This window comes from Scyliorhinus canicula, chromosome 4 (assembly GCF_902713615.1).
Source record: "Scyliorhinus canicula chromosome 4, sScyCan1.1, whole genome shotgun sequence".
Lineage (NCBI taxonomy): Eukaryota > Metazoa > Chordata > Chondrichthyes > Carcharhiniformes > Scyliorhinidae > Scyliorhinus > Scyliorhinus canicula.
The window spans coordinates 217,299,121-217,320,247 of NC_052149.1; the positions used below are offsets into that span (position 1 = coordinate 217,299,121).

The 21,127-nt window shown below is 46.1% G+C and overlaps 1 protein-coding gene across 17 annotated transcripts in view; it reads right to left on the reverse strand.

Annotated features, from left to right (window-relative positions):
* Positions 1–21,127, reverse strand: part of LOC119965371 (teneurin-2-like) — a 3,273,255-nt gene that overhangs the window by 2,624,445 nt on the left and 627,683 nt on the right. For all 17 annotated transcript variants that reach the window (XM_038796070.1, XM_038796068.1, XM_038796065.1 and 14 more), the window contains exon 6: positions 9,139–9,339. The gene's annotated coding sequence lies outside the window, so the exon portion shown is untranslated. The remainder of the gene's footprint in view (positions 1–9,138; positions 9,340–21,127) is intronic.

Here is a 21,127-nt window from a genome sequence, read left to right on the forward strand (position 1 = left end):
AAAAACATAGGAAAAAGGCTGGCAGCAAGAACAACAATGTCCATGGGCTGTGTCCAATCTAGACCTTTGGATGCTACTATGGCGAAGCCAAAAACAGCTGCACAAGGGTCTCTGACTTACTCGTGCCCCAGCCCCACATTCTCCCCAATCTCACCCCAAAACTCGTCCCACACTAGGTGGCTGAAGGCTGAAGATAAGGAGTGTAGAACTGATGAGGAATCAGACATTGAGGGACTGTACGTCAAAATCGTGAAACAGGGGCTGCAAACATACATATTCCATGCGGCACAGACAAGGTTACTCTACTCCTGCAGGCTGATGAAGTTACAGGCAGCCTAGATTGCCATGAAGTAATCAGAAACACATTTGTTGTGATTGATCCACGCAAGTGTATCCAACTCAGAACCCCAATAGTGCAAGGGGCAAGTCAGACATAGAAGGTGCTCCATTGAACACCTCAATTCCAGAGCAGCTCATTCTTGCAAGTAATGCTGAGATGACATATTTGCTAGTTGACTCTCACTGTGACAGCTGGGCATTCCACAAATTGGCCTGCCTGGCTTCAATTCATACAGTACATGCCTGCAATGTGTGACCTTTGTTCGTAAACCAAAGTGAACAAAGAATGATTTAAAACACATCCCTTAAAAATAAATCAGTCCCAGCATATTTTAAACTATGCCAAGAAGTTATGTAACCTTCCTCACCTTGTGTCCGTAACAGTGTCACATAAAAACATACATATGATTTTCTATTATCAGTTTGCGGTATGTGAGCATTACTAGCAAGACCAGCAATTGTGGCCTACACATGATTGTCCTGGAGAAAGTGATTGAACTGCCACAGGCCATGTGGTGTAGGTGCACCCACAGTATTGTTTGGAAGGGAGTTCCCAAATCCACTGACTGTGAAGGAATGGCAATATAGCTTTGCGCTGGAATGTTAAATGGTTTGGAAGAGAAATTTCAACTAATGGCGTTTCTTCGTCCTTCTAGGTGATAGAGGTCACGGATTTGGAAGATGCTGTTGAAGGAGTCTTAGCAAGTTGATGGAGTGCATTTTGTCGAGGGTACATACTGCTGCTACTGTGCGTCGTGGTGTTGGGAGTAAATGTTTTTGGGTTGTGGATGGGGCATCAATCATTCTGTTGTGAAGATTCTTGGGTGTTGTCAGAACTGCACTCATCTAGTCAAGTGGAGAGTTTTCCATCACACGCTGAGTCATGCCTTGTAGATAGTGGGCATTTCTGGGATTTGGAAGATGAATTACTTGCCATAGAAATTCCAGTTCTGACCTGCTCTTGTAGCCACAGTACTTATGTGGCTAGTCCAGTTATGTTTCTAGTCAATGACAGCCACCAGGATGTAAATAGTGAGAGATTCAGCAATGGAAATGTCATTGAATGTCAAGCAGAGATGATTAGAATCTCTCTTGTTGAAGATGGTGATTGCATGGCACTTGTGTGGTAAAAACATTACTTGCCACTTATCAGTCCAAACCACAATGCTGCCCAGGTCTTTATGCATACGTTCTGCAGTCCTTCAGTTTCTGAGGAGTCTCAAATGGTACTGAAGGCTGTGCTGTCATCAGCAAACATCATGGCCGCGATTCTCCGCTGCCCACAACGGGTCGGAGAATAGCGGGAGGGCGTCCCCGACATTTTTCACGCCCTCCCACAATTCTCCCCCTCCCCCCCCCACGGCTGCCCCATGACACGAATCGCTGCTCGCCGCTTTTTACGGCGAACAGCGATTCTCCCCAGGCCGATGGGCTGAGTTCCCAGGCCTTTACGGCCGTTTTTACGGCAGCAAACACACCTGCTTGCTGTCGTTGTAAAAACGGCCGCAACATGCCCGTTCTAGGCATCCAGGGCCCCGATTGGCACGGCCGATCGCGGGCAGTGCATCTGTAACGGACACACTCTTTCTCCCTCCGCCGCCCCGCAGGATCAGTCCATGGGGTGGCCGAGGGAGATGCCGGCCCCGCGCATGCGCGGGTTGGAGCTGTCCAACCCGCGCATGCGCGGCTGACGTCATCGTGCGCGTCAACACGGCCAGTTTCACGGCAGCCTTTACGATTCGCCGCATTTGCGGAGAATCGCGCCCCATATATCTGATGTTATAATGGAGGAAAAGTCATTGATGGAACAGCTGAAGTGGTTGGGACTAGTATATTATCTGAAATTGAGATAATTGTTTTCAATAACTACAACTTCCTTTGTGGGACTAGTATATTATCTGAAATTGAGATAATTGTTTTCAATAACTACAACTTCCATTGTGCAAGGTCTGACTCTAACCCCTTTGGGAAGAGATTTTCACTTATTCCAATTGACTACAGATTTCTAGAGCTTCCTGTTGCCACACACGGACAAGGGCGCCCACTTTCAGCACTGGGAGGGGCCTATCTTCTTCCCTGACGGCCCGTTGTGTGGCTCTGCCAAGCACCGCCGCATGCGTGGACCCACGGCCGGCCACTGCACGCATGTGCGGACCCGCGGCCAGCAGTGAAGGGCCACGTACAACAGCTGGAACAGCTCCGCCGCCATGCTGGCCCCCTGTGGGCTACAGAATCGCTGGGCCAAGAGGCCCGTTGATGCCGGCGAGAAACACTCCAGTGTTTATGCCAGCGTCAACACTTAGCCACGTCTTTAGAGAATCCCAGCCCATATTCGTCTTTGAAACAGTGCCATCAGATCTTTTATATCCATTTGAGCGAGCAGATGGAGCCTGATTTTAACATCTAACAGTGCGGCACTCCCTTAATACTGTCAGCGAAGATTTTGTGCCCAATTCCCTGCAGTGGAACTTCAATTCTCAGCTTTATGACTGAGAAGCAGGAATGATGCCGTAGCCTCAGCGTACAATGCGCAAGCGCGCATAATTGATGAGACAGTCACTTTTATTATCAACCTGAGTTTATTTATTTTAGAGTTATTTTATCCATCAATTCCTGTACAAATGGACATTTACTAATATTGATCCTTTGCTGTCAGAATCAAGTGTTTCCAGGTCGTGTATAACAAGATATAACCTGGCCACAGCACCGAGTACTGCACCATTGGAAAATTCAATTTGCTGCATTAATTCTTCTGACCTAGTGATATAACAGGGCATTTCGTAAAACAGTACTCATTTAGAACAGGGTCAAGATTGCTCATCAGTATGGATAAGTTCTAAACCACGGATCCAGAAGTGAAATTACAGCATAGCAATTAATTGCCCCATTTTAAATTGCTTAGCTCTGTTGATTGAACTCTTGCTCTGAGTCAGAAGATTGTGGATTTCAATTTATGACTTTCGCACAAATTGCAGTGACACTCCAGTGCAATGCTGACGTAATGTTGCACTGTTTACAATGCCATCCTTCAGATAAACTATTTGAGGTCTTCATTGTTTATCTGCTCTACATCTTCTTCACATATGTGGGCATTAAACAAACCTTATGTTCTTCATAAAATTCCTTCCTTAAAGACCACATCAACAGATTAATTCATTAAGGTCATTATCTGTCATGGATGTTTGCAAGATATTCTGTGCATGAATTAACTGCCACATAACAAGCTCCAAAACCTAGGGCTTGGCTCTCCAATCTGCAATTGGATCCTCGATTTTCTGACCAACAGACCACAATCAGTAAGAATGAACAACAAACCTCCTCCACAATAGTCCTCAATACCGGGGCCCTGCAAGGCTGCATACTTAGTCCCCTACTCTACTTCCTGTACACACACGACTGCGTGGCAAAACTTGGTTCCAACTCCATCTACAAGTTTGCTGACGGTACGACCACAGTGGGCCAGATCTCGAATAACGACGAGTCAGAATACAGGTGAGAGATAGAGAACCTAGTGGAGTGGTGTAGCGACAACAATCTCTCCCTCAATGCCAGCAAAACTAAAGAGCTGGTCATTGACTTCAGGAAGCAAAGTACTGTAGACACCCCTGTCAGCATCAATGAGGCCGGGGTGGAGATGGTTAGCAGTTTCAAATTCCTAGGGGTGCACATCTCCAAAAATCTGTCCTGGTTCACCCACGTCGACGCTACCACCAAGAAAGCACAACAGCACCTATACTTCCTCAGGAAACTAAGGAAATTTGGCATGTCCACAATACCCCTTACCAATTTTTACAGATGCACCATAGAAAGCATCCTATCGGGCTGCATCACACCCTGGTATGGCAACTGCTCGGCCCAGGACCGCAAGGAACTTCAGAGAGTCGTGAATACTGCCCAGTCCATCACACAAACCTGCCTCTCATCCATTGATTCCATCTACACCTCCCGCTGCCTAGGGAAAGCGGGCAGCATGATCAAAGATCCCTCCCACCCACCTTACTCACTCTTCCAACTTCTTCCATCGGGCAGGAGATACAAAAGTCTGAGAACACGCACGAACAGACTCAAAAACAGCTTCTTCCCCACTGTCACCAGACTCCTAAATGACCCTCTTATGGACTGACCTCATTAACACTACACCCTGTATGCTTCATCTGATGCCAGTGCTTATGTATTTACATTGTTATTCTTGTATTGCCGTATTATGTATTTTCTTTTATTCCCTTTTCTTCCCATGTACTTAATGATCTGTTGAGCTGCTCGCAGAAAAATACTTTTCACTGTACCTCGGTACACGTGACAATAAACAAATCCAATCCAATCCAATCCAACATTTGCTCCTGTAAAAGTTACTACATTGCAGATTCTTATTTTTAAATGTATTTATTCAAAGTTTTTCAATAATTTTACAAAACACTCCAAAAGGGAAAATAATACAAAGAAAAAAGGGCAACATGCCAATCAAACAGAACAACTTAACCCGCTAAACAATAAACATTTTAACAAGTTAACATCCAACTCAAAATAAAATAGGGCAAGCGCCCCTTACAAAGAAAAAAAAAGAAATTAGCCCCCCCCCCCCCCCCCCCCCCGAGTTGCTGCTGCTGTTGACCTCCACCTAACGTTCCGCAAGAAAGTCAAGGAACAGTTGCCACCGCCTGAAGAACCCCTGTAAGGACCCACACAAGGCAAACATTATCTTCTCCAACCTGTGAAACCATGCCATGTCATTCACCCAAGCCTCCACAGTTCTACGGTATAGTCTGAAGTACTCTGACCTCAACCGGTTCGTTGATACACTCGCCACCGGGGCCTGGTATAACAATTTAACCAACCTATGAACCCCTCCCCAAACCCAAACCTACCCAGCACCTCTCACAGGTACACCCACTCCACCCAGTCAAAGGCCTTCTCCGCGTCTACAGCCGCCACCACTTCTGCCCCCCCCCCCCTCTCCCGAGGGCATCATAATCACATTCAGGAGCCTCCGCACATTTGCATTCAGCTTCCTACCCTTCACAAATCCCGCCTGATCCTCATGTATCACTCCCGGGACATAATCCTCAATCCTAGTGGTCAGGACCTTCGCCAACAGCTTGGCATCCACACTGAGGAGTGAAATCGGCCTGTACGAGCCACACTGCAGCGGGTCTTTGTCCCGCTTGAGAATAAGCGAGATCAGAGCTCGCGACATCGTCGGGGGAAGAGTTCCTGTTTCTCTCGCCTCGTTAAAAGTTCTCAACAGCAACGGAGCCAACAGTTCCGAGAACTTCCGATAGAATTCAATCGGGAACCCATCCGGTCCCGGGGCCTTGCCCGCTTGCATACTCCCCAACCCCTTAACCAGCTCCTTACATTGCAGATTCTGTTAGTGTGCATAAAGCACAATAAGTTGTTTTCAATAGATGATAATAGAAATATCTTTGGCTAACAGGGTTAAGAAAAATCCCAAAGCATTTTATTCGTATGTAAGGAGCAAGAGGGTAACTAGAGAAAGGATTGGCCCACTTAAAGACAAAAGAGGAAATTTATGCGTGGACTCAGAGGAAATGGGTGAGATTCTTAATGAGTACTTTGCATCGGTATTCACAAAGGAGAGGGACAAGACGGATGTTGAGGCTAGGGATGGATGTTTAAATACTCTCGGTCAAGTTGTCATACGGAAGGGGGAAGTTTTGGGTATTCTAAAAGACATTAAGGTGGACAAGTCCCCAGGACCGGATGGGATCTATCCCAGGTTACTGAGGGAAGCGAGGGTCGAAATAGCTGGGGCCTTAACAGATATCTTTGCAGCATCCTTGAGCACGGGTGAGGTCCCGGAGGACTGGAGAATTGCTAATGTTGTCCCTTTGTTTAAGAAGGGTAGCAGGGATAATCCAGGGAATTATAGACCTGTGAGCTTGACGTCAGTGGTAGGCAAACTTTTGGAGAAGATACTGAGGGATAGGATCTATTCACATCTGGAAGAAAATAGACTTATCAGTGATAGACAGCATGGTTTTGTGCAGGGAAGGTCATGTCTTACAAACCTAATAGAATTATTTGAGGAAGTGACAAAGTTAATTGATGAGGGAAGAGCTGTAGATGTCGTATACATGGACTTTAGTAAGGCGTTTGATAAGGTTTCCCATGGCAGGTTGATGGAAAAAGTGAAGTCGTATGGGGTTCAGGGTGTACGAGCTAAATGGATAAAGAACTGGCTGGGCAACAGGAGACAGAGAGTAGTGGTGGAAGGGAGAGTCTCAAAATGGAGAAGGGTGACTAGTGGTGTTCCACAGGGATCCGTGCTCGGACCACTGTTGTTTGTGATCTACACAAATGACCTGGAGGAAGATATAGGTGGTCTGATTAGCAAGTTTGCAGATGATACTAAGATTGGTGGAGTTGCAGATAGCGAGGAGGACTGTCAGAGAATACAACAAAATATAGATAGATTGGAGAGTTGGGCAGAGAAATGGCAGATGGAGTTCAATTCAGGCAAATGCGAGGTGATGCATTTTGGAAGATCAAATTCAAGAGCGGACTATATGGTCAATGGAAGGGTCTTGGGGAAAATTGATGTGCAGAGAGATCTGGGAGTTCAGGTCCATTGTACCCTGAAGGTGGCAACGCAGGTTGATAGAGTGGTCAAGAAGGCATACAGCATGCTTGCCTTCATCAGACGGGGTATTGAGTACAAGAGTTGGCAGGTCATGTTACAGTTGTATAGGACTTTGGTTCGGCCACATTTGGAATACTGCGTGCAGTTCTGGTCGCCACATTACCAGAAGGATGTGGATGCCTTGGAGAGGGTGCAGAGGAGGTTCACCAGGATGTTGCCTGGTATGGAGGGTGCTAGCTATGAAGAAAGGTTGAGTAGATTAGGATTGTTTTCGTTGGAAAGACGGAGGTTGAGGGGGGACCTGATTGAGGTCTACAAAATTATGAGAGGTATGGACAGGGTGGATAGCAACAAGCTTTTCCCAAGAGTGGGGGTGTCAGTTACAAGGGGTCATGATTTCAAAGTGAGAGGGGGAAAGTTTAAGGGAGATGTGCGTGGAAAGGTTTTTACGCAGAGGGTGGTGGGTGCCTGGAACGCTTTACCAGCGAGGTGGTAGAGGCGGGCACGATAGCATCATTTAAGAAGCATCTAGACAGGTATATGAATGGGCGGGAACAGAGGGAAGTAGACCTTGGAAAATAGGAGACAGGTTTAGATAAAGGATCTGGATCGGCGCAGGCTGGGAGGGCCGAAGGGCCTGTTCCTGTGCTGTAATTTTCTTTGTTCTTTGTTTGTACACCAAGTTATTCTTGCTTTCTCTTTAACTAATACATAAAACGTATTAGGTGGAATTCCCCCATGCCCCTGTCGGCAGGATCAATGGTGGCCAGCGGCAGAGAATGCAGCTGGAGATCGAAAAGTCAGTTTCAACCCAGCATGAAATTACAGCAGGACCTTCCAATGCTGCCCTCCATGGCGGATCAGGAATTCCCAGGAGGCTGATATGAAACCAATTTGCATCTCCCTAATGTGATGCAGCTGGCAGTTCAATAGGAATCTTTCCTCAATGCCCCCTTCTCTACATTGGCAATGGGAAAACACACTAATCCAAAACGCGTCTGGATCAGCATGGCGTGCAAAAGTTGGGACTTACTTGAAGAAAGCTGGGGGCTGTCTTTGCAGTTTTAGATGGAGGCTACCAACCCTGGACTCATCACAGTAGTGGGTGAGGGGAGCATCGATCTTGTGGATCTTCCAGCTTCAGTTTCATCGAGAAGCTCTAGTTTCCAGCCTCAGAGTCTTCCTGGGGGTTCATTCTTTCTTCAAGAGGTCCAACGCCTTTCCTTAATGGTGAGTCAGTGATGTCAGGTGCCTTTTCAATATGGCACCTGGTTATGATGACAGGATGCGCGCCATCAAGTTCCCCCATCACAAAAGATGATGCAAACTCCCAGATGCATAACTAATTGTGCTGAGGATGGAAGATATACGGCTGGATTCTCTGCCGACGGGATGCTCCATTTTGCTGGCAGCCCGGGGGTTATCCCTATGGCATGGGGCTGCCCCACAATGGGAAACGCCATTGACTAGCTGGCGTAATGGAGCATCCCGCCAGCGGGGTAAAACAGAAATATGGCGGGGCGGAGAATCCAGCCTATGTTGTGGTTTCCCTCAGCCTCCACAACGGGATAAACTCCCCAACCTCGCCACAGATCTTAGTCCCAGATGGGAAAATTCCACCCATTGTATTTGCCCTTAACGGGAAAATAAAACATCACATCACTGGAGCTGGAGGTAAAAGTACTTTTTTGTTTTGTTTGCTGACCTATTTAAATATCTACTTCAAATTCCAGACTTTTGGATAACTATTGTGCATATGTCTTCAAAGCTGGATTCTCCGCCCCGCCATATTTCTGTTTTACCCCATTATGCCAGCTAGTCAATGGCGTTTCCCATTGTGGGGCAGCCCCATGCCATAGGGAAACCCCCGGGCTGCCGGCAATCCATTCCAGGATTTAGAGCTTTTCGGAAGTTTTAAGTACCATCTGAGCCCACAGATACTTTATCATTTTAAAAGATGGTCCAGTGTGCCTTATTCTTTATGCATGCAATCATCAATTTTCCCTTAAAGAAGCTGGATTACATTCGCCGCTTTAGCTACATTAAGTTATATGATGCCATCTTGTGTATCGTCTCACATATGGCAACAAAATCATGAAAATTAAAGGAATATTAGGACTTGGAACATTAAAAACAAAGGGTTTCATAAATAAAGTAATTAAACATACATACATGCGGGAATCTCATTTTAATCTTACCAGCTTGTCACAGCTTCCAAAGCTGCTGTCACTTTTCTTTGAGTCTTGCACCAATTCCCTCCCTAATGCTGCTAAGCTATGATCCCTGAGGCCTCTGACATCCTTGCACACAAATGGGAATCACTATCAATTCCAACGAAGAAGCTGATGAGGATAGAATTGTCGACACTGCCAACCGCTGTGATGCCAGATATTTGTGTTCTGAAAGAAAAATATAGAAACCTGAAAATCAGAATAAAAATTTTATTTTTGTCGACTGAACCATTTTGACTCTGCGTGCAAAACAGTTCGATACAAGCAATAGGCTTCCTTCAGAGGAAAAAATATGAAACAATAATTCTATTTTTGTTTAAGTCACTTACATTTTTTTTTTGCAATATTTGGAACAGTAACCATTTTAGAACTCTGTCAGAACTCTGTGCATCTTCCTTGAAATCAAGAGGGAGTTCAACAGGCCCAAGAGCGGGAAGCAGCAGAAATCACTTAACTTGTCACCCATGGGAACTCCTGTGTTAAATTGACTGGTCGGCTCAATTAATCCACATAGACGTAATCCCGACCTCCAGCCTACCTCCTTCGGTGTGTCAATTTTCTCTCAGATTAATACTTTATAGGAGGAAATTGGAAGGTTAATCTTCTCTATTGGGACTACTGTGTTCTAAAGTCTGCCAAGCTCACTCATTTTATATGTTAGCTCTCCATATACATTGGCCAGCCACAAATAGAAAATACGAAAAATAAAACTCCCCGAAATGCTGCCATCAAATTTGTAGAGATGGAGCAATACTCCTTTTTGAGAATAACTTTATTTTTATTGGTTTCCTGCTGAAGCTAACCAGCTTAACCTGCGAATGCAGTTCAGGAAATATTTTCAGACTTCCATCAAGGCAACTTTCCATCTAACCATTAAGTGGTGCGTAAGAACAGTGGGATTTTGATTTTGTGCTGGAGTGTAAAACGAATGGTAGCTAATCAGCAGACATTTTACACTGAATTCAAGGGAAGTAAAAACTGGGAAAGATGTAAAGGGCTATCGGTTCACTCATTTTACATTATCACACAAAGTCAAAATCTGCCCCTGCCCCCGTCACTTGATCTCTCGCTGGTGTTATTATACCCGGTCCCACTTTGCAGTCAATTGCATGGTTGAGATCAGGACTAAGCAAATCATCATGGATATACATGAAAGAAGTATTTATACTGGGACAATAATGGCTCTTTTGAAAATGGTGTTTGAAATGACCAGAATAATTCCCTCAGCCAAGGGAAGGTGCTGCAGTGAACACCCTGTAAGTGTAAAGTTCACAATCTAACTGGGGATCCCAGTGAGCATCTTCTCTTTCCGCAACACAGACAAATGCAACTTACCATGAGGTCAAGTGTAACGTTTTGGGAATGTGATGTTTCTTTGCCATTATAGCTAAATTATTCAAGGGCTACATTTCTATGAGCTTCAGAAAAAAAAATTTGATCTTGAAATTTGTGCACCTCGGTATATATAATCATTTATTCATCAGTGCACTTAAGAGAAATACTCAAAAACAAAAGTACACCTTTTACAGGGACATCATTCTCCAAAATGTGCAGTTTTATGTCAGGGCGCATGAGCGTCTGTATTAGTGTGCTGCTCATTATAGACTGGATAACTGGGTTAAATGCAACGCTTTTATATGGTATTCTCCATTGTAAGTGAAATAAAGAGATTTTTCCGATTGGAGCGTTATACTAGGAATGAATAGTCTGCTGGGATGTTACAAAATAGGAGTAAATGGTAAGAGGTGTTGGCCACTAAAATTCTAGGCATTCAACTACAATTGATTTTATAAGCTTGAGAAGATTTGATACCATCATTTTTCATGTTTGATAACTTCAAAAAGGACCGTAAGGATTTATAATTCCACTCTCTCCAATTTCTTCTTTTATGCGATACATGTCAGTTAATGATGCCAGAACTCTAATTCAATCCAAGTTAACACTTACTCCTCCAACATCTACCAAGAAAACTAAAAGACGATGGCAAAGATTTTACAGTATAACCTCACCTTCCAGAGCCTATACTGTAAAACATCCTTGACAGGACTCATCTGCTGTTAATAAGCCAACATCTCCAGATGACACCTGATACAATATTCTAAACTGCATTAAAGACCAAGAACTTCTGTTGAAGTCAAATGGATGCATGCAAAATCTTTTCCCCGTCTGTTGGTGTGAACATGGATCACTTTCCTATTTATACAGACTTATTGATCTGCCAAAGTGTGTGTTTTCAGAATCTAACTTGAGAGAAATAAATGGAGACTCTCACATCCATACATAGTTTGCACCCTTATTCTGTGTCAGCAAAATCTAGAGTCACTGGGAATGGGGTCAGGAATCCCAAAATGGGGTCCTGGCTCCCATATTAAATCCCCCTGCCTGTAGTTCTCTCAGGAAATACAGCAGGAAACCAGTGGAACTACTGAGAGGCCTGGGACTGGATTCTCCGGTCGCTGACGCCAAAATCGCGTTCGGCGAATGAAATGAAAATGAAATGAAAATCGCTTATTGTCACAAGTAGGCTTCAAATGAAGTTACTGTGAAAGCCCCTAGTCGCCACATTCCAGCGCCTGTTCGGGAAGGCTGTTACGGGAATGGCCAGGGAATCCGGGTTCAAATCGGGGGCGGCGCTGCTTTCGCAATGCTCGTCCCGTCGCAGAGTACGCCGTGCCACGTATCGACGGCCTCAGGACATTGCCTGAGGCCCGCTCCCCAATGCTCCGCCCCCGACCGGCCGTGTTCCCGACGGCGTGGGTCGCATGTGGTCTCACTCATCGGGAATTCGGTGCGGCGGCTGCGGACTCAGTCCAGCGCCGACACAGTTGGGGGAGGGCCAATCCACGGGCACGGGGGGGGGGCAATATTTGGTGCTGGGGGTACTCTGGGATGGGTGGTCCGGGGTGTGCAAGCCCGCCGAAAGTGAAGGACTATTTCACGGACCGGGTCCGTGAGCGGCCGCCGGCATGTAGCGTGACGCAGCAGCTGCAAGCCGCCACCGTGCGCATGCGTGGCCATGAACCTGGCAATTCTCCGGGCTGTATCGGCAGCTAGAGCCGGGTTCTCTATGCTGCCGTCCTGCTAGCCCCCAGCAAAATGGGGAATCGGTGGCCCATTTTCTGGTGTAAAACGCCACCATTCCCATGCCGGTGTGGAGACATAGCCCCAGGAGAATCCAGCTCCTGATTACAGTTGAGTCCAGTAGTGGGCAAGGATTAAAGTCATAGTGCCAAGTGGGCGAGCATAGGACAGCAATGTTGGACAAGTGGTCATAAGTCTTCTAATGATCAATAGAATGGCAAGAGAATGCTCAACAGTGGAGTCGGCAACCAGATGTTTGTATAAGAACATACAGTTTAGAAGCAGGAGTAGGACACACGGCCCTGCTCCACTATTCAATAAAATCATGGCTGATCTGATTGTAACTTCAATCCCACATTTTTGCCTACCCCTGACAACCTTTCACCCCCTTGTTAATCAAGAATCTACCTATCTCTGCCTTAAAAACATTCAAAGGCTCTGCTTCCACAGCCTTTTGAGGAAGAGAGTGCCAGAGACTCACAACCCTCAGAGAAAAAATATCTCCACATCTCGGTTTTAAAGAAACAACCCCTTAAAGTAACTCCCTAGTTTTAGATCCTCTGACAACAGAAATGGTCTAGTCCAGTATGACTGAGTGCCTGGGAGTCGAAATAACAATAGATAGGCTCCAAGATTTGGGGTGACAGCTGAAACCAATAATTTTAATTTTCTCAACATGGGTGTAGAGGAAATTCTGACTTCTTCATGATTACATAGAACATAGAACAGTACAGCACAGAACAGGCCCTTCGGCCCTCGATGTTGTGCTGAACAATGATCACCCCACTTAAACCCACGTAACCAGTATACCCGTAACCCAACAATCCCCCCATTAACCTTACACTACGGGCAATTTAGCATGGCCAATCCACCTAACCCGCACATCTTTGGACTGTGGGAGGAAACCGGAGCACCCGGAGGAAACCCACGCACACACGGGGAGGACGTGCAGACTCCACACAGACAGTGACCCAGCCGGGAATCGAACCTGGGACCCTGGAGCTGTGAAGCATTGATGCTAACCACCATGCTACCGTGAGGCCCCTATCTGCTGGCCAAGACATTCAGTAGTACAAAGATCATGGAGTTAAGAGTGGTGTTGGAAAGAAAAAGCTAGATGTCATACATTCAGTATTCACAAGTTGATTTTGTGCCTTTAAATGCTATCATTAAGGTGAAGTGCATAAAAGAAGAAAAGATTGAGAATAGATCCTGAGGAAGTTGACCCTGCAGGACGGAGAATAAATACTGAAGACACACCGGACGGGATTCTCTTTCAGTCCAGCCCTGTTTTCCAGTGCGACGCACCCCCACTGGCAGCAGGATTCTCCATCCCGCAGCTGGCCAATAGGGTTTCCCATTGTGGCCACCCCCACACCATCGGGAAACCCGAGGGCATGGGTGTGCTACCAAGTCGGCGGAGGGTCCCACCGACGGAGAATCCCACTGACTATCTTAATCAGATAGGTAGAAATGGAAACAAGGAGTTCCAAGGAGCAGGACAACAGAGGATGGTTTATTGAACAGTTTTGAGAGGCCAAACAGGATATGGAGGGATAACGTTTCACTGACCATTTTTAGGATGACAGGATTTCCCCAGCCCACCACCCGACAGTGGGTGGAGAATGCATCGACACTAATACTGCCTGTGTCGCATCTTCTTAACATTACAAGGAACATTAATGGCCTGGAGAAGGGACTTGTGCCCATCACTCGCGAGGAAGTCCCCACCTCAGAGAGCTGCCTCTCAATCAGATTGGTTGGCAGATCTCCAGTCCCAGCGGCATCAGAGGTTGCAGTGACCAGGCCTAGGACAACAAGGAGTTCCAGAGCCTGCGTGTCCAGCACCAGTTAACTGTGGGGGCCTCGGGAGGTGGGGGGGGCGGGAAGGGGGGTTAGTTGAGAGCTAGGAGTGTGCAGATAGGATAGGATGGGGGCCAGGGGTGGGCAGTGGGGATATGGTGGTGCTGGTGGGAGGCTAGGGGTGAGGGAGCGCCCACAGAGAGCTGGGGGAGCCGCAGGGGTGGCACCTGATGTTGAAAGGAAGTTGTTTATGTAAGCCTCCTTCATAGCCTGAGTAGAGTAACTTTCTAGGCTTCTTCCCTGCCCCTGAACTCCTTCCGCCAGGCTGAAAATTGAGGTTGGTCAGACAACAGGCCTTAATTTGCAACCTTAGGGCCTGAATTGGGGCAAAGGGGTGGCATGCTGGATTAGGCTTCACCCCCCCCCCCCCCTCTAAAACTGAGGAATAGTCAGGGTGGGTGAAAGCCCAGTGGGAAAGCCATCCAAGAAATTTTACAGGCTCCTTCCGCCCGCAATCATCTCAGTGGGAAAAGGTAAAGTTCTTCCCAATCACTGTCACAGTCATGGAGGAAACGAGTCGCAATCGACTGGCCCAACTTTTATGACACGCAAAAAGCATAAATAGGACATTGAATTTCAATTTTGAAAGAGGTGGAATGGAAGAACATCTTCAAAGACCTTCGATAGAAGAGAGAGATTTGAAGGGGTTTTAATTGGAGAGAACAAAGAGTTGTGGTTCGATGAAGGAGGTTATGCCAGTGATCGAGAAATGAAGAGGGAGGAAACAATTAACATTGTGAGCCAGAATGTTCAGTTTTATTTTTTTCCCATTGACAGTTTAGTATCCTATTAAATTTTATTGGAAGACAGATAGCTGAACAACATTAAGTGCCTGCAATTATACTTGAGGTTATGTGGAGTGAAAGCTTTTTTGCTAAATGTGTTGCCTGCCACATTATAATGTAATTAAATTAAGAAGTGACTGACTGTTACTGACAGTCTAAAGAAAGATAAATTAATTGAAGCTCAGTAATTATAAAGAGTCAGATGAACTTAAAATTGTTGAATTCTTGACTTTCAGCATCGCTTCTGTGGTGATATGCATTACCGTATATACACAAGGGGTTAATGTAAATACAGTACAACTAAGTAAACACTAGAGAGAGCACCGGAGATATCATGCCATGCAAACATGCAGCTAATGAACACTTAATGAACACCAGCCTTATCCCCTTTCCATGCCCCATCCCAAGCGGTATATTCCTCCCTGAAAAAAAAGCTATCGTCCAATTTGTTTACAACTGCACTTGCAAAGTCCCAACTATCTAACCTTTAGCCTTTCATTTGCCACAGCATTTTTTCAGATACTGGTTAGTTCAACCCTTACCTCCACCTTTGACACCCTAATCCCCAGTAAAACCATTGCGTCCTGTCGTCTTGGCATTTCCTCCTTGTATGGCCCTCATGTCCATTCCCTTAGGTCTATGGGATGCAATTTGAAAGGATATTATGAGTGACTGGTTTAATCATCCACCGCCATATCTGGCTGGACCAGTTAAAACAACACTGGTCATGCTCTCATCTACCAAAGCAGCTCACTATTTCAGAATCATCCTGAAATACACAGGTGACGATGGTTTCTTTTCTCTACTGCAAAGCGATAAGAAACACGATTTAGGAGCAGGACTAGGCTATTCAGAACATCAGGTCTGCTCCGCCATTCAATCGTGGCTGGTATATTTCTCATCCCCATTCTTCTGCCTTCTCCCCTTAACCCCTGATACCCTTATTAATCAAGATCCAATCTATCTCTGTCTTCAAGACACTCAGAGACTTGGCCTCCACAGCCTTCTGCGGTACGAGTTCCAAGATTCATACCCCCCCAGCTCTGGCTGAAGAAATTCCTACTCATCTCCATTTGAAAGGATCATCCCTTCATTCTGAGGCTGTGCCCTTGGGTTCCAGTCTCTCTTACTAGTGAAAACATCTTCTCCATGTCCACTCTATCTAGGCCTCTCAGTATTCTGTAAGCTTCAATGAGATACAGGTGGCATGGTGGCACAGTGGTTAACACTGTTGCTCACAACACCAGGTACCCGGGTTCACTTACAGCCTTGGGCCACTGTCTGTTTGGAGTTTGTATGGTCTCCTTGTGTCTGTGTAGGTTTCCTCTGGGTGTCCGTAAGGTTAGGTGGAGTTATTGGGTTCAGGGGATAGGATGGGTCGTGTGCCTAGATGCTCTTTCTGAGGGTCGGTGCAAAATTGCTGTGCCAAATGGCCTCATTCTGCACTATAGGGATTCCATGATTCCAGATCCTAACTCATCCTTCAAAACTCCATCGAGTACAGACGCAGAGCCCTCAATCGTCCCTCATATGACAAGCCCTTTATTCCTGCGACTCCTCTCATCCCCTCCAAGGTCAGCACATCCTTCCTTAGATATGGTGCCCAAAATTGCTCACAATATTCCAAATTGGGTCTGACCAGAGTCTTATACAGCCTTAGCAGCACATCCATGGTCTTGTATTCTAGCCCTCTCAACGTGAATGCTAACATTTCATTTGCCTTCCTAACTGCCAACTGAACCTATATGTTGACCTTAAGAGAATCCTGAATTAGGACTCCTAAGTCCCTTTGTGCTTCAAATTCCCGAAGCCTTTTCCTATTTAGAAAATAATTTATGCCTCTATTATTCAGACCAAAGTGCAAAACCTCACACTTTTCCACATTGTATTCCATCTGCCACTTTTTGACCACTCTCCTAGCCTGTCCAAGCCCTTCGGCAGCCTCGCCACTTCCTCAACACTCCTTCTCCCTCTAAATATCTTTGTATCATCTGCACACTCAGCACATATGCCTTCAGTTACTTCTTCCAGATTGTTACTGTATACAGTGAATAGCTGCGGTCCCAATACTGACTCCTGCGGAACACCACTAGTCACCAGCTGCCATCCTGAACAAGACCCCTTTATCCTCACTCTCTGCATTCTGTCAGTCAGCCGATCCTGTATTTATGCCAGCACCTTGCCCCTAACACCATGGGCTCTTATCCAGCAGCCTCCTATACGGCAACTTTTCAAAGGCCTTCTGGAAATCTAAATAGATCATGACCACTGGTTCTCCATAACTTCATCATTCCCTCCTCAAAGAATTCCAACAGATTTTTCAGGTATGAACTCCTCTTGATGAAGCTGTGCTGACTCAGCCCTAATTTTACTATGTACTTCCAATGACTCTGCAGTCTCATCTTTAATAATAGATTTTAAAATATTACCAACAACCAAAGTCAGGCTAACTGGCCTATAAAGTCCCATCTTCTGCCTCTCTCCCTTCTTAAACAGGGGTGATCCATTAGCCATTTTATAGCACTTTGTGACACTCCCTGATTTCAGTGATTCCTGAAAGAACATCACCAATGTGTCCACAGTCTCCTCAGCTATCTCCTTCAGAACTCTATGGTGTAGTTCATCCGGTCCAGGAGATTTATCCACTTTCAATTTCCCGAGCACCTTCCCCTTAATGACGGCCACTACACCTCTGCCCCTGACTCTCTTGAAATTCTGGTATGCCACTGGTGTCTTCTACCATGAAGACTGATGCAAAGTATCCATTCAGTTTCTTTGCCCTATTTTTGTTCTGCATTACTACTTCTCCAGCTTCATTTTCCAGTGGTCCAATGTCCATTCTTGCCTCTCTCTTATCTTATATTCTATATATTGAAAAAAAACTCTTGCTATTTTCTATTGTATTACCAGCTAGCTTACATTCATATTTCATTTTCTTCCCCTTATTCCTTTTCTATTTGTCCTCTGCTTGCTTTTAAGGCTTCCCAATCTTCACCATCTTGTATGCTTTTTTTTTTGCATTATTGTTGTCCTTGATTTTCCTTGTCAGTCATGGTTGCCTTGTTCTCTCGTGGGCAGCACGGTATCACAGGTGCATAGCACTGTGGCTTCACAGCACCAGGGTCCCAGGTTCGATTCCCCGCAAGGTCACTGTCTGTGCGGAGTTTGCACGATCTCCCCGTGAATGTGCGGGTTTCCTTCGGGGGCTCCGGTTTCCTCCCACACTCCAAAGACCTGCAGGTTAGGTGGATTGGCCATGATAAATTGCCCTTAGTGTCCAAAAAAAAAGATTAGGAGGGGTCATTGGGGTACGGGGATAGGGTGGATGTGAGGGCTTAAATGGGTCGGTGATGACTCGATGGGCCGAATGGCCTCCTTCTGCACTGTATGTTCTATGTATCCCCTCAGCATGTTTCTTCTTCCTTGGGATGAATTTCTGTTGTGCCTTCCAAATAACCCAAAAACCTTCTGCCATTGCCGTTCCACTGTCTTCCCTGCTAGCATTCCCTTGCAATCAATCGGTCAGCTCCCACCTCATGGGCGGGATTCTCCCCTACCCGGCGGGGCGGGGGGTCCTGGCGTAGTGGAGTTGCGCCAACAAATTCTCCGCACCTTTAGGGGCCAAGCCCTCACATTGAGCAGTTGGCACCACACTGACTGGCGCCCAAACCGGCTCCAGCGGCATTTGACGCCCGCCGCCCAGCGCCGGGGCTGGCCAAAAGGCCTTCGCCGGTTCGCGCATGCGCTGGTGCGTCAGCTACCGCTGACGTCACCACCGACGCGTGCGCGCTGGGGGATTCTCTTCCGCCTCCGCCATGGTGGAGGCCGTGGAGGCGGCGGAATAAAAAGAGTGCCCCACCGCACTGACCTGCCCGCCGATCGGTGGGCCCCGATCGCGGGCCTGGCCACCGTGGGGGCACCCCCCGGGGTCCGATCGCCAGGACCCCGGGGGCCCGCTCGTGCCGCCAATCCCGCCGCCACCAGAGGTGGTTCAAACCACGGCGGTGGGAGAGGCCTCCCAGCGGCGGGACTTCGGCCCATCGCGGGCCGGAGAATCGCCGCAGGGGGCTCGCCGATCGGCAGGTGGTGTTTCCCACCCCCGCCAATTCCCGGGTGGTGGAGAATTTCTGCCATGGCGGGGGCGGGATTTTCGGCGGCCCCGGGCAATTGTAGTTATCTTCACTCAATTGTCAATTGGGGACCAGTTTAGCTCACTTGGCTAGACAGCTGGTTCATGATGCAGAGCAGTTCAATTCCTGTACCAGCTGAGGTTATTCATGAAGGCCCGCCTTCAACCTTGCTCCTCGCCTGAGTTGTGGTGATCCTCAGGTTAAATGATAGATCATAGAATCTTCAGTGCAGAACGAGTCCATTCAGCCTATCTAGTCTGTACCGGCCCTTGGAAAGAGCACCCTACTTAAGCTCACGCCTCCACCCTGTCCCAGTAACCCCATATAGCCTTTTGGACACTAAGGGGCAATTTAGCATAGAATCAGAGAATTTACAGTGCAGTGCATGGCCAATCCACCTAACCTGCACATCTTTGGAGCGTGGGAGGAAACTGGAGCACCCAGAGGAAATCCACACAGACACCGGGAGAAAGTGCAAACTCCACACAGAGGGTCACCCGAGGCCGAAATTGAATCCGGGTCTCAGGAGCTGTGAGGCAACAGTGTTAACCACTGTGCCAACATGCTCTCTCCCTCAAAGGGGAACGCAGCCTATGGCCATCTGTGACCATGGTCACTTTCCTTACCTTTTACTCAATTGTGATATTGTAACATCTGATTCCAGCTTCTCCCTCTCAAACTGCAGGGTAAATTCTATTGTATTGTGGTCATTGCTCCCTAAGGGTTCCTTCACCTAAAGTTGCCTAATCAAGTCCACCTCAGTACACATTACCAAATTCAGAATTGCCTGTTCCCTTGTGGTCTCTTACCACAAGCTGCTCTAAACAACTAACTCATAGATATTCCACAAATTCCTTTTCTTGTGATTCGCTATCTACTTGATTTTCCCAGTCCACCAACATACATAGATACTGTAATTGAAAATACAGAAAAATGTGTCATTTGAAACATGGAAGTCTGGCAATATCTGGTCTGAGAGGATACAGAGAAAGATCCCACAAAAGGTTAATAGCAGCTGCAAAGAGCAGGATTATAAAATGCAGATTCTTTGTCACAAGCAGGTTTAGCAAACACACAGGTTTCATGTGGTAAGCTAAAACAAGGGCTCACACTTTCATTGAAAGTAACTATCTCAGGAAGCATCTGGAAAAGCATGGATGAGAGGTTCAATTGAATTAAGTGACGAATGTTTAAAGCAGGCAGGTCTTTCGAGTCATAACCAAGTTAAATTTTAGCATACAGCTAAAAGCAAAGTTTCACACCTTAATTGAAATAAACTCTCTTAGTAAACAGCTGGAAAGGATGGATGATGCTCAGTCGAATTTGGTGTCAATTCTAAGTGTAAAATTCTACAAACATCAAGTCAATTAAAAGAAAATTGGAGACGACCTGTCTACGAGAGACATAATTTAAAGTCGAAATCAAAGGCAAAGTTATGAGCTGGGGACAATTGAAAAATTAAACGATTTGAAATCACAGAAATAAAAGTAACTATTGAAACCAAAGCATTTTTTAATCAGATCTGAGAGGTCACGTTATGCCCAAAATGAATAATTAGTTGTATTAAAATGTTTACATCAAAGATACTTTTTAACTATCAAAGTGAAACAAGCTCATTTACAATAATGTTGTTAAAACTTAATAACTCTTCGAAAGAGAATATAAACCCGAAGAAAGGGGACAGCCAGGAGAGCCAGAGCCAGCTCTCACAGCTCGGTACATGGGAAGGATAGGACACAGCAACCGAGTTCACCAGCGAATACAACTCAAGAAGACAAGATTTTAAATAAGATTGATTGTCAAGGTGGACCTGAAGGTCCCTTCAACCAACAGGAAGGATCCAGAAGCAAGATCTTTTTACCTTTCTGTTAAGAAAGTGTTTACAGCTTTAAAACAAATTATAATAACAAAATAACTGAACTTAACCTGAAAAAGTGTTTTTTTTCCTAAAGTCTACTTCACTTACTTAGCAATGCAGGACCCATTTGTAACTAGTCCACGAGTCCAAATAAAGACTACCACAGAAATTGAATAGCTGTTAAATTATCTCATGCAATGTTATGGTGATTATGAAAAAAATAATTGCTGCTTTAATTT